The sequence below is a fragment of the Podarcis liolepis genome (assembly GCF_965112155.1).
Source record: "Podarcis liolepis genome assembly, chromosome: 5".
Classification (NCBI taxonomy): Eukaryota; Metazoa; Chordata; class Lepidosauria; order Squamata; family Lacertidae; genus Podarcis; species Podarcis liolepis.
In genome coordinates, this window is record NC_139556.1 from 22,211,312 (window position 1) to 22,223,926 (window position 12,615).

At 41.7% G+C, this 12,615-nt stretch overlaps 1 protein-coding gene across 17 annotated transcripts in view; it reads left to right on the plus strand.

Moving 5' to 3' along the window:
* The window catches only part of ZMIZ1 (zinc finger MIZ-type containing 1), a 375,034-nt gene that overhangs the window by 76,146 nt on the left and 286,273 nt on the right, over positions 1-12,615 (plus strand). For all 17 annotated transcript variants that reach the window (XM_083502435.1, XM_083502431.1, XM_083502432.1 and 14 more), the window contains exon 2: positions 7,416-7,533. The gene's annotated coding sequence lies outside the window, so the exon portion shown is untranslated. The remainder of the gene's footprint in view (positions 1-7,415; positions 7,534-12,615) is intronic.

Consider the following 12,615-nt stretch of genomic DNA (forward strand, 5'->3'; position numbering starts at 1 on the left):
CCAGGGTTATTGTTCTGTAAGTTGCAGACATTGTTTGTAATACCATCAAAATAACAGATGTTATAGATGGAGGTGGAGCCTGGCGAGGAATGTTCCGCCCAAGTTCTTCTGACAGCAAAAGCTCAGCATTGAATCAGAGGCAAGAGTTTTACCTGAAAGGTGGCAGCTTTAGTGGGGCAACTTTATGATGCGGTGATAAAAGGCATCTCTCCAGGGTGCTACCTGAGGCACAAAACAGGCAAATAATAATACATATTGACAGTTATTTAAAATAGTGTTAAATAATGCAATGCTTGCTTTTTATTATGGAGCTAGTGGAGACACGGGGGAAAGTGTCACTGCCTTGTATATATTGCTCTGGTGTCTTTGTTACAACCTCCTTTTTTTACTTCTACTAATAGTAGGCTTCATTTAGGTTCACAATAAAGCTTGGTGAAATATCTGGATTTTCTCCTTGTGCATTTACAAACTGTAGCTGCAGTATTTCCCTCTCCCCGTGCCTGTAATGTTTCGGCATATATGATTATTACTGGATTAGTAAGGCTACGCTGTATAGCAAATATTTTCTTTTGAATTTATTTGTGCTTGCTTCTGATGTATGTAGCATTTATAACTGCATTCTGGCTGACAAAGACAAATCTTCAGGATACACGTTTGTTACAAACTAAGACACTGTTACCTGTGTGTCAACCCCCCCGCCCCACCCAAAAGCACCATTTCTAGGTGGAATATTAAAATTGGTTCCTGAATATAGAATAAATGAGTTCTTTCTGCTGGTAAATATTATCTAGTACATGCTATGAAAGAAGAAGTTTACCAGTTTGGTTGACTGTGCATTCATTTTGGTTTGTTTCCCAGGTTAGAGGATCTTGTGTCAAGCCAGGGTTATCCCACAATTCGCAGTGCATTTTCCTGCCACTTTATTGCAAAAGGTCTGAACTTTGGGGGAAGTGGGTTTTTTGCACAAGACCTCCTAATCAGCTATAATGGTGCAGTTGTGAATTTGTCAGGATGTGAGTGAAAATGGCCATTTTCGGAAGCTCCTTTTGTGACCCCCCCCCCAAACTTGAGTACTGTACTAAAGGGACTGCGACCTTTCCATTGAAACAGCGCTCGGGCAGATGTAATTGTCATCACTTTTCCTCAGAATTGAAATGTTTTGGCTGAGTAAGATTGACACATATGTATCATACTGCCTATAGCAGAATTGATATGTGTGCCACTCTGAAGGGTTGTGTTTTTGTTTTTGACACACAACAGCACTCAGTGTGTCCTGCTATTCTCAATAAATTTTGTCACACAGCTGTTTTCTACATCTCCCTGCTTTTGCTGAACGTTCATTTTGTTCAGCTTTTTTCTTTTCTTCTCCTTAATAACTGATTTCTTTTAGAATTCTTCCTCAGATCTACTGTTTGCTAATCTGTACACTCACATACACGCCTTGGACGGCCTCTCCTCTTTCTGCTTTTGGCATTTTCCCGCCTTTTTGTAATTCTGTTTTCTGGATACAAGCAGCTTTAATTCCTGCAGTTATCTTCAATGTTTATACTATTGTACAATGTTACTGTAAGCTTATTTATCATTATTGCCTGTATGGCAACATAGGATCAATTTTGTCTTCTGTTTTATATGCAGCCTGGCGTTCCTAGATTAATTTTATTTTTTATATACACCTTTTATGTCACTGCTGTGGACTGTTATTAATGTCTGATGTCTTAAAGCAGAATTGGGCCATTTTTTATTTATTTTTCCTTATTGCTGTCTCTACATTCCCAGCTTGTTTTTGATTTGAGAACAAATTTGCATATGCTTCGTTGTACTGTACTATATAAATTTCTCCCACATCTCCTTAATAGTATATTTATACAATGCTCTCTTCTGCTTCCCTTCACTCTATTGTATGAATCTCCTGCATTGTTTTTTCCTCCCCCCTCTCACTCTTTTGATATATTTCCAAAACACAGTCTATCTTTTTTAAAAAGCGCCCCCCCCATCTTCTGTCAGTCTTTCTTGGATTATTATTAGTGCCAGGTAACTAAACCAAAATTTAAAACATTTCTTCTAGCCTTGTTTTTGCAGTGTGTGTATGTGAACACCATTTTGTACTCTTAAGAATACACAATCTCTTTACTCCATTTATCAGATACACACACCATTTCTCTCTCTTCCCCCTCTCCATGGGTAGTCTGTCCATTTGGAGGGCACCTGTTTTACTTAATTGAACATACTAAAATAATATTATCAAAAATGTAAATGAAAAGGTAGAAATCAGATTCTCAGAGGATTAGTTAGGGCAGCTGGCCAGGCAGAGTGACACTGTTGCTGTTTTTAACTGACCCAGAACCCATATCCTAATATACTGTATAGGATGTTGCATTGGATATTGCTGGTGAGGAAGAATTTTTTTATTTTATAAAAGTGACCACTCTTCAGTGCAATTGGATTTAGCAGCAGTCCCCTCGAAGGGCCATGACTGACCTGAATTCATCATAGTGCTTGTCTCTTGCAGTGAGCGAGGGGTGGCAGGGATGTGTAACATTGGTTGCCTGCCTTGGCGTAATTCGTAACAGCACCGAGCTTGTCAGTGCATCTGGTGTGAAGCTGAGGATACTTCGAATGGTGTCCTCAGTGATTGTGGAGTTCATTATTGCAAGAGGTTATGCTCCAGCTTTTCTTCTCAGCTGTGTGTTTATTTGGGGAGGGTTTTTAGTGCTACAGTGTAGGTGTAAGGGTTGATTTTAGTGGAATACACATATTTGGTATATTTTTAGTGACATATAAAAGCTGAAATGTTTTGCGAGCTGTTGTGAGCCTACAGGGGTGATGGTGGGCTATAAATCTGAATAAGGGAATCTTAAGTGCTGCCAAACCCACATTCAAAAAGCACCTGATTTAATTTTGGTTCTCTGGGTCCAAGCTCTGACCAGAAATTACCCTGCTCAGCATGAGCTCTAATGAAATCCTGGCTCATGCTGGTTTGGCTGCAGGCTCATTTTTGCTAATGGTATGGCTTAGGAAAATGATTGGACTAAACCCATTAGAAAAATTTACAGTTGCGGATCTTTGTAGGAGGATTGTGAACACAGCTGTCTTCTCTTCAATTATCGCTTAAATTTGATTAGATTGAACCTTTGGGTTCTCTTGTCATGCTTAACACGCTGTTCTCTAATTTTTGTTTGCTTGCTTGTGGTACGCTGGGTGTCCGTGCATATAGGTGTGTGGCTTAACAAACTGAACTTCCATAGTCTTGCAAGTTGGTGGAAAATGGGTTGGTTTGTAGGGTACATCAAGCAGAACCTTCAACAAAATTATGCAGTGCTATTCAGGACTCCTGCCAGTCCGTTCCATTATTCTCTGCTTCTCCGCTGCCCTCTATTTTCCATCTCCTCCAACAGTCAGTCAGCATTTCATATTCACTAAGCATACTCAGTTCTCATTGGACTGTTTCCAATTGAGGGAGGGGTTTCTCCCCTAAAGGTTTTGGGTGTGGGTGGTGCTGTTTTGGCTTCATAAAGACTGCACTATGGCACAATGTAAAATGTCTCAGCATAGTGTAATTCAGTGTTAATGGCCCCAAACACTGAATTCCACCACCCTCTCCCTTTTTGTTATTCCCACCCACCCAAGCCAATAAGCATTATATTGCTATTGCACACGCCTGGACTTCACTTCAGAAGAAACACCACAGCATAGCTGTCAACCTTTCTCTTTTTTAAAGGGAAATTCCCTTATTCTGAATAGGATTCCTCGCAAGAAAAGGGAAAAGTTGACAGCTATGCACCACAGTCTCATGTATAGGTGGGTGATGGCATTTTGGCTGTAAAGTAACTGACACTTGGAGAATTGAGGTCACTTTAGGTATATATGATGGTGTGTGGCCAGCCCTTTAATTCACATCACATTTGATTTTACCATTTATAGTTAATGTTGCTTGGATCTAAATTGTGGATGTTGTTTAACAGAATCATCTTTATTCTGACCCAGGTTTTCAACACTAAATAGAAAAGGGTGACTACTTTGTCAAGGCATATCTGCATGACAAACTTAACCTAGTTTAATAATCCCTTGTCATATGGCTGGATCACTTCCTATTGAGATTTAGGCTTTCAGAGGCTTTTTTTTCTCCATAGAGGTGGGGGACCCAGAGGCTGATAGTCCTGATTGGTTTGCAGATATAGTGGTGCCTCAGTTTACGAACTTAATCCGTTCCTGAAGTCCATTCTTAAACCGAATCCATTCTTAAACCGAGCCGTGCTTTCCCTAATGAGGCCTCCCACCACCAGTGCCCTTCCACCATTCGGTTTCCATTTGTAGACCGAGGTAAAGTTTGCAAACCGGAACACTATTTCCAGTTTTGTGGAGTTCGTAAACCGAATAGTTCGTAAACAGGACTGTTTGTAAACCGAGGTACCACTGTATCTCTCTGGGATTTTCTAGCCCAGTGCTTCTCAAAGAGCCTAGCACTTGCCGATCAGAAGGTCGGCGGTTCGAATCCCCACGATGGGGTGAGCTCTTGTTGCTCGGTCCCTGCTCCTGCCAACCTAGCAGTTCGAAAGCACGTCAAAGTACAAGTAGATAAATAGGTACCTCTCCGGCGGGAAGGTAAACAGCGTTTCCGTGCGCTGCTCTGGTTCGCCAGAAGCGGCTTAGTCATGCTGCCCACATGACCTGGAAGCTGTACACCGGCTCCCTCGGCCAATAAAGCGAGATGAGTGCTGCAACCCCAGAGTCGGCCACCACTGGACCTAATGGTCAGGGGTCCCTTTACCTTTACCACCCTATACCCTGAGGTCACAAAGCGGTTCACAGAAAAGATCGACATAAAACCCCCAATATATAGAATCAAAATAAAAACAACAACCCAATAACAACCCCCCCCCCCAAAAAAGAGCCACATTTTAAAATGGCATAGAATGACAGTCAGATCACCCAAAGGCCTGGTTAAAAAGGAATGTTTTTGCCTGGTGCCTAAAGGTGTATAATGAAGGCGCCAGGCAAACTTCCCTGGGGAGAGCATTCCACAGATGGGGAGCCACTGCAGAAAAGAGCAGTCTTCAGAGGCAGGCCTACATATAACGTATTGCAATAATCTAACCTTCTACCTTATCTGTTGTGATGGACAAGCAACCTTTCTCCCCCCGTGTACCAGCGGTCTGTCTGTCTGCGAAAGCGGAAGCCACTGAACAGAATCTTGGGCTGGGGTTGGGGTGTTGCCGTGGGTGAGGGTTGTTGCTGTTATCGATATTAAGTTTGTGTTTCTTTGTTTTAGATCTTATTATGATTGATGTGGAAATTGCTTTATTAGGTTGGGTACTTTTTGGCATTTTATTTCTTGCCACCTTGAGCATGGTTTTAACTCTGGAAGAACAACCACCGCATTTTTCACTCTATAAGACGCACCAGACCATAAGACGCACCTAGTTTTTGGAGGAAGAAAACAAGGGGGAAAAAATTCTGAATCTCAGAAGCCAGAACAACAAGAGGGATTGCTGCGCAGCGAAAGCAGCGATCCCTCTTGCTGTTCTGGCTTTTGGGATAGCTCTGCATCCTGCATTCGCTCCTTAAGACGCATACACATTTCCCCTTACTTTTTAGGAGGGAAAAAGTGAGTCTTATAGAGCAAAAAATATGGTACTTTGTGCTGACTTCATTGCATCCTCCTTGTGCCATACAGCAGAGTTTTCTCTGGTGGTGCCAAGCCTTTTACATGCTGGTCCAGAGGAACCTGTGGAACTGACAGCGGCCCACTGTGTTTTTTTGTGTGTGAAGCATTTCAGGTTGCTTAAATATGCCCCAACGGTGATTCTGTTGATGAACCTTGAAAGGTATCCAGAGCACCCGTTTGATCCAGTTTTGTTGGATGAGTTAGAGTCGGTGCAGCTTGAGGTTGTGGACAAGGTGCTTGGATGAGTATGGGTGACCACTTGTATTCTTGATCCTTGATCCTCATAACTGATAACATTGAGTAGGGGATGGAGACAGCTGTTTAAGCCAAGGAGATGATGATTGTCTGTATATGGGAGGGGTCATTGCCCTGAATGGTTGTGCAGATTAGTTCCAGGGACAAAGACCAAATGAATGGGCAGCAGTGACTGTGGCAGAAGGAGGCCCCATTCTGAGGGAGGCCCACTGAGAGAATCCCAAATGCCTGTAGTGGACACTGGTTCTAAGGATTACTGGAACCATATTTGTGAAGTGATGAGAATATTTGTGATGTGCTGTAAGGATGCTTAGTAGGTAGTATCTTTCCTCTCTTTTTGTTCTCTGATAGATGGGAGACGAACACTGCAATCTAGCCCTATTTACCTGGGAGTAAGCCCCACCAAATTCCATGGGACACATTTCTAAGTAGACAAGGTTAGGATTGTGCTGTAAAACCTACAGATGTTGAGGCACTTTAGATTTAACTAGCACAGCAATTATAAACTGGCTCTGCCACCTAGGTATCTCTGTAATTTTTTTTCTGTCTAAGGTCATGGGAGACTTCATCATAATATCGCCTAAAGCATCTTAGTGTTATAACAGTTTAATTGAGAGGGATGTATCACTGATTACACTGTCTGTCTCGGCTCTTTTACTTGCATTTTTATTATGTCAACACTGGCCAGTTTTGGAAAGTTGAGTTGCCATTTGGTTCATTGATTGGGGTGCTGCGTTTGGACTGGTCAGATATTGGTGAGGCTCTCCCTGGGTGGCCTTAGGGAAGAAGCCACCATTACTCAGCGTCAGTTCCCCATCTGTAAAATCAGAATATTAATCACTTACCCCTTAAGGTTTTGGCAGGGATGACTAAGAGAATGGTCATAAAGCACTTTGCATATATGTGTAATCCCTCAACTCACTAAGTAAGTCCTCAGCTCACATAGGGATGACATTCTGGGGGTTGTGCCTAAAGCCAGAATTGCATATAGTCAAAACACAATGGGTGCAATGGCAGGTGTGATTGCCAAAGTCTTTTTCCTTCTGGACCCCTACCCCCTTTCCACCCGCTCTATCTATCTATCTATCTATCTATTGCGTAAAGCTAAATGTGCACAAGTTGAATGCACGTGTTGAGGGTTCTCTCTCTCTCTCTCTCTCTCTCTCTGTGTGTGTGTGTGTGTGTGTGTGTGTGTGAAATATATATAAACACCTTGGCCTGCCTAACAGAGGCAAAACATTAGTTAAGGTACTTCTACAACAATTAGCTAACTGAAATTAGGTCTTGAAGATACATACAACTTTAAATAGTTCAATCTAAAATGCGTTCAAATGTGTGTTATCGATACAGTAATAAGATAGGATCTTTGTAGTATTGAGTCCCAGCCTATGTTGTGTTATCATTGTTTCCATTTTTAGTGGTTATCATATGCTCCATCAAAAGACCTGGAAAGGGATAGCTAACTACTTTCTTTTTTTCCTTATGTTTCTATTAGGAAAAACCTTGTGCATTGTGGATTCAGGCATCGCTTCCAGCTCCCTTCCACCTTTTCTCCCTGTTTGTTAAGAGCTCCTGTAAGCTAATTGATGGTGACCTCTTCAGAGAGTTAAAAGGTAATTATTTGCCCGTTTAGGTGTTCTGCCTGTTAAGTTTCTTCCTGTTAAGTTTTCTCATGGAGCAGGGAAGAGCAATGGATGAGATCTAGATTAGTTTGTCTGTGCAGAAATTTTTATTCATACGTCACTTCTGAGCTTACATTAATTGCTTTCCCTCCCTTTACAATATTTAATACTTTTTATGTATTAGGAGGCAGTGCTCTTGATACATTTTGTACACACATTCCAGTTTGTATTCCTTGCATGGACAGCATTCCTTTCGAGGGCTAGTATAGACATAATGCTGGGAGATCATTCAGAATCATGTGGTTCCTGCTCTCCTCTTCTCCTCTCCAGCAAAATATTTTCTCTGCTGGTTCTAACTAGATGCCCTTAACTAGCTTCCAATCCTAGCTAAGGGGGACCCTGGTGAACATTTTTCATGGTTAGCTGAGATGCTGATGTAAATCTTAAGTGGAAGAGAGGCACTTAGTGGAACGGGCTGCCTCTTACCAAAGCCTGCTCCTCATATCTTAAGCAGGGTGGTGAGTGGTGGTAGTTATTACTTCAGTTTGCATGCTACTTTTCCGCGCAAATCTTCCAAAAGTGACTCACAACACATCAGCAGCCATACAACAACAAAACTAATACAATATTATAGTGAATAGTCTTATACCAACTCACTTCAAAACATATAACATCCAAACATACAGTTCATTTTTATTGATTATAAACAGAATCATATAACAAAATAACACTGCCTTCCAAAATATTTGGTCCAGAATAAACTCATCAAACTTTTTCTCATAAAATTATATCCCCCTTCACATATATTTGAAGGTCAAGGAAGGCCCACTAAATATCTTTACATTTATTCAGAATTTCTCTCTTTATACAAGTCATTTTCTCATTGGTGGCAAATTCCTTAAAAAATATTTGCTTCAGGATTTGTAAAGAAAAAGTCGTGTTTTCCTTTAGACATGTGACAGGGCAACTTATTTTCCCTTTAATACTTTGCAAGGTCAGCAAATCAAACTTTGAATTATGAGCAACCTGCCTAGTAGTGGGATCTTCTGCTGATACTTACATCTTCACAGATTCTCAGTGAAATAGTTTCTCAAGACTGAGGGATGCCAACCACCACAATTTATAGAAGTTAAAATGCAAAAAGCAATCGGCAAAATAAAACATTACAAACAAAATTCAGTTACAAAAAAACAAGCAGAATAATTAACAGTAAGGCAAATATTATCTGAAACAAAAGAACAACTTTACGCATATAAGTTAAATACAAAAATACAAAAACGAAATCCAGGTATAAAGTATCATTAGCAACTAGACAAAATAACTGAGCAGCAGCTACAACCTACTTCTGTCCCAGTGTAACATATCCCAAACACATCCTTCACATTCTCTTACATACAATGCGCACTCTCAAGCATTCCCACCAGCCATACCCATGAAGACACAGTTAACCCCCAGCTCGGCATTTGTTACAGACTGTTTCCTCTACTAGCCGCTGACAAGAATTGTGAATGCATGTAAAGTGAGCTAATAATTATTTTCGTTGGCTATTTAACTTAATTTCCATAGCTAACCCACCCATTTATCATTGCCGTCCTTCTCCACTTTGCCCCTCTGAAGCCTTTGCAGGCTTTTAGCTGCAGATGTGCTTCTGTCTACAAGTGTATGGCGTTTCAGGGTTCCCTTTTTGTAGGCAAGATGTGTAAGTGTATTTTATGCCTGATTATACTGGGCAGGTGTTTTTTGTTTTTTGAGAGGGATGTTCTCAAGGGTACCAGAGGGGAATCCTGGATTTGACACTTGGTTTTCCACAAGGGTCCTTCTGAAAATCCTGTCCATAATCCTTTCCAAGCAATAAGAAGTATTCCTTTTAACCATTTGCAATATTGGGAAGAGCAACGCTTCTGGTAATAAGGGAAGTAATTCGTAATTGTGCACTTTCAGTAGGATGTGTGTGTGTGTGTGTGTGTGTGTGTGTGTGTGTGTGTGTGTACCATATAGAATAAATATTATTACCACCCCAACACACTTTGGGTGTCAATAGAAGTAGGTGAATATGGAAAAGTCTTTCCTGCTTGGTTCACAGTGAAGAAGATGGGAGATGAGGAAAAATATTATTCAGCCTCTTATAGCTGGTCATTTGTGTACTAGAACAGAGCATCAGGCTTTATAGGACTAGCCCTTCTTTGAGAAGCATTTGGGAACCAGCTGGCCAATTGAAGGCTTCTTCCAGAGCCAACTGGATTTCCCTGAAGCTCATGCCATGTAATTACCTGTCTGTTGCTTTGTCTCTTACTTCCTTATGCAAGAATGTGTGCCAAATTTGCAGGAGACTTAATCTGCAGAGAGAGAGAGAGAAGGGAAATATGTCCCTCCCTTTCTCACACTCTTAAAACAAAAACAAAAAAAGCACCCACCACCCAACTGATCCCCAAAATCTTGACTAAAAATGCAAGGTACCTTCTGCTTTAGTCAGGTAGTTCATGAACCACAGAGACTGGAAGGAACTGAAAAGGTTTGGGAGGAAAGGGAGAAAAAATGCTGATCTGAAGGAGCAAATTTGTAAGACTGAAATTCATTCAGACTGGAGCTGTGTCTGGAATTGGTAACCAGATGAGTGAGTGTGCATGTCTGGGCTGATCTGCGTACCTGGGTGGCAGCTCTTGCAAAAATCTAGCATCACCAGGAGAGTTCATTTCTAGTTCTTGGGTCCTTTGAAGCTGCCGCAAAATCATACAGGTGAGACTATCCACGTTTTTGAGCTTCTGGTGCCTGGTTTACTAGTTTTTCTAACCAGGGTCCCTCCAGTTCTCTGGCGTTCTGACAGTACCACTTATTTGAAATCCTATATACAACTAGCAAGTTCATTGTTCAAGTGAGGATTCATATGTAGCCAAAGTGGCTAGGGATGCAAAGAGGAATTAGCAGTTCACAAAACAATATACAACCTGAGATCTTTCAAAATTTGCACTTTTCCAAATTTTGCAGTGCAGTTCTCCCATCAAAAAGTGTGTGTTGGAAATCATGTATTAGGGGAAAGAATTCATGTATTGCACATACAGAGTTCAATAGATTATGGGAAAGTGTGTATAGAGGGAGAAATATATCCTAAAAGGCGGGTGCATTTTCAGGCCAGCTTTATAAATAAAACAATTCCAGACTGATTGATTGAGCAGGGATATAAGTAAGGTGGTCTGTGAGATACCCTGGATCCAAGTTGTTAAGGGCCTTCTAAAGAAATGCAAGAACCATGAGCCTGGCCTGGTAGCATAGGGGCAGCCTATGCAAGCTTTTGGGCACTAATGTTGTGTGCTGGCAATAGACCAGGCATAGGCAAACTCCGGCCCTCCAGATGTTTGGGACTACAATTCCCATCATCCCTGACCACCGGTCCTGTTAGCTAGGGATGATGGGAATTGTAGTCCCAAAACATCTGGAGGGCCAGAGTTTGCCTATGCCTGCAATAGACTGTTCATATCTAGCCACAATGTTTTGCATCAGCTGCACATAGGCCTAAGGTTTAGCCTCCCCACCCCAACACATTGCAATAAAGCCTTGAGGCTGCTGATGCAGGAGTCACCATGGCCAGGCTATCCCTGTTCAAGAGTGGCCATAGATGGCATACCAAAAAAAGCACTTCTAGTCACCAAGTCTACCTGAGCCTCCAGCGACAAAGATGGCTCAAGGGGAATGCCCAAACTGACCATCTAGAACATGGACTGGCCAGTCTCCCAGACACAGGATCCACCAATCCACAATGCCTCCATTTCCCCTGGGTTCACCGGCCCCCATCCATTTCACCACTGTTTACAGACTATGGTCCACATCATGCACAGCCTCTCCTGACCCAGATATTATGGAGAAGCAGAGCTGTATGTCAGCATAGTATTGTGGCGGGGTGGGGGTGGGGAGAGAATCTGAAGGAGCAGGCAGCAGAAACCTCTTGAGACATTTGGCTGAGCTGCTGGGCTTCCATAGCGCACATGGGAGCAAGCAGCAGCCCTACGGCCACATCTTCCCTCAGTGTAATCTGAAAAATGGTGGCTGTGGGTGAGAGAGGTGGCAGAGATGAAGGGAGAAGTGGCAGAGCGTGAAAAGGGCTGATCCTGCCCAGTGCTTGTATGTAGCACTCTACCAACTGACAGATTACCCCCTGAAAAAATATGGCCCTTGATGAAGACAAGGGTGCCAGTCCCTGTCACAGGATGATCTGGGAAACAGATGGCATATGCAGGGGACTCAAATGTATCCGTACTCTATTAGGAGGGACATTTACCATTTTTACCATCATAAGTACTTTGTTCAGAATTTTAAAAAATCACTATTTTTCACTTTTTTTAAAAACCGAATGAAGTATTTTCTTCTTCTTAACCTTTCGTTTATATCTCTGCAATCTCCAAACTGAAAGGTGATACTGCTTCTAGCTAACATATTTTAGGTGTGTGACACTCTGGTATGTTAAGCAGTGTCTCTAATAACTTATCTTTTGGTGTGGTAAGCCTGCTTTGTTTGTGTTTTTCTGTGCTGTTACATAAATCAAGTGCAGCGTTCCGAAAGCTTAGAGCAACCTTTCAGCAGGATATTTACTTAAGTGTTTGGATTTTATTTTAAACCAAACCTTTGAGATAAGTTTGAAGTTGAAATTCCTAATTGGGCAAGCACAAACCATTTCTGAGGGCAATTGCAGCAATGTAGGGCTGTCTTCTCAGTGATCATTTGCCGATAAGAACAAATATTTATGCGTGAGTTGGGTGTGCGGTTTAAGGTCACCATTATGTATAGACAGCTAGCATTTGCATAGTGTTTTCTCTACAAAGTGAAACTTGTAAAAACTTGTAAAATTCAGAATTCAAGCCTGATAGAAATTCCACAAGCATCACTATAAGATTAGCCTTGCTGCATATGGGAAGTACCATATAAGCTTTGCTAAGATCCTTGGCAAATTTCAGTCCCTTGCCGTGACCTAGTTATTTCGTTGCTTTCCATTGCTAAGAATGTGCTATGTATTTTTCCTTTGCTGCTCATCTTTAAAATTAGGGATCTATGGCACCATCCCCACAAGCCAAATATTTCACT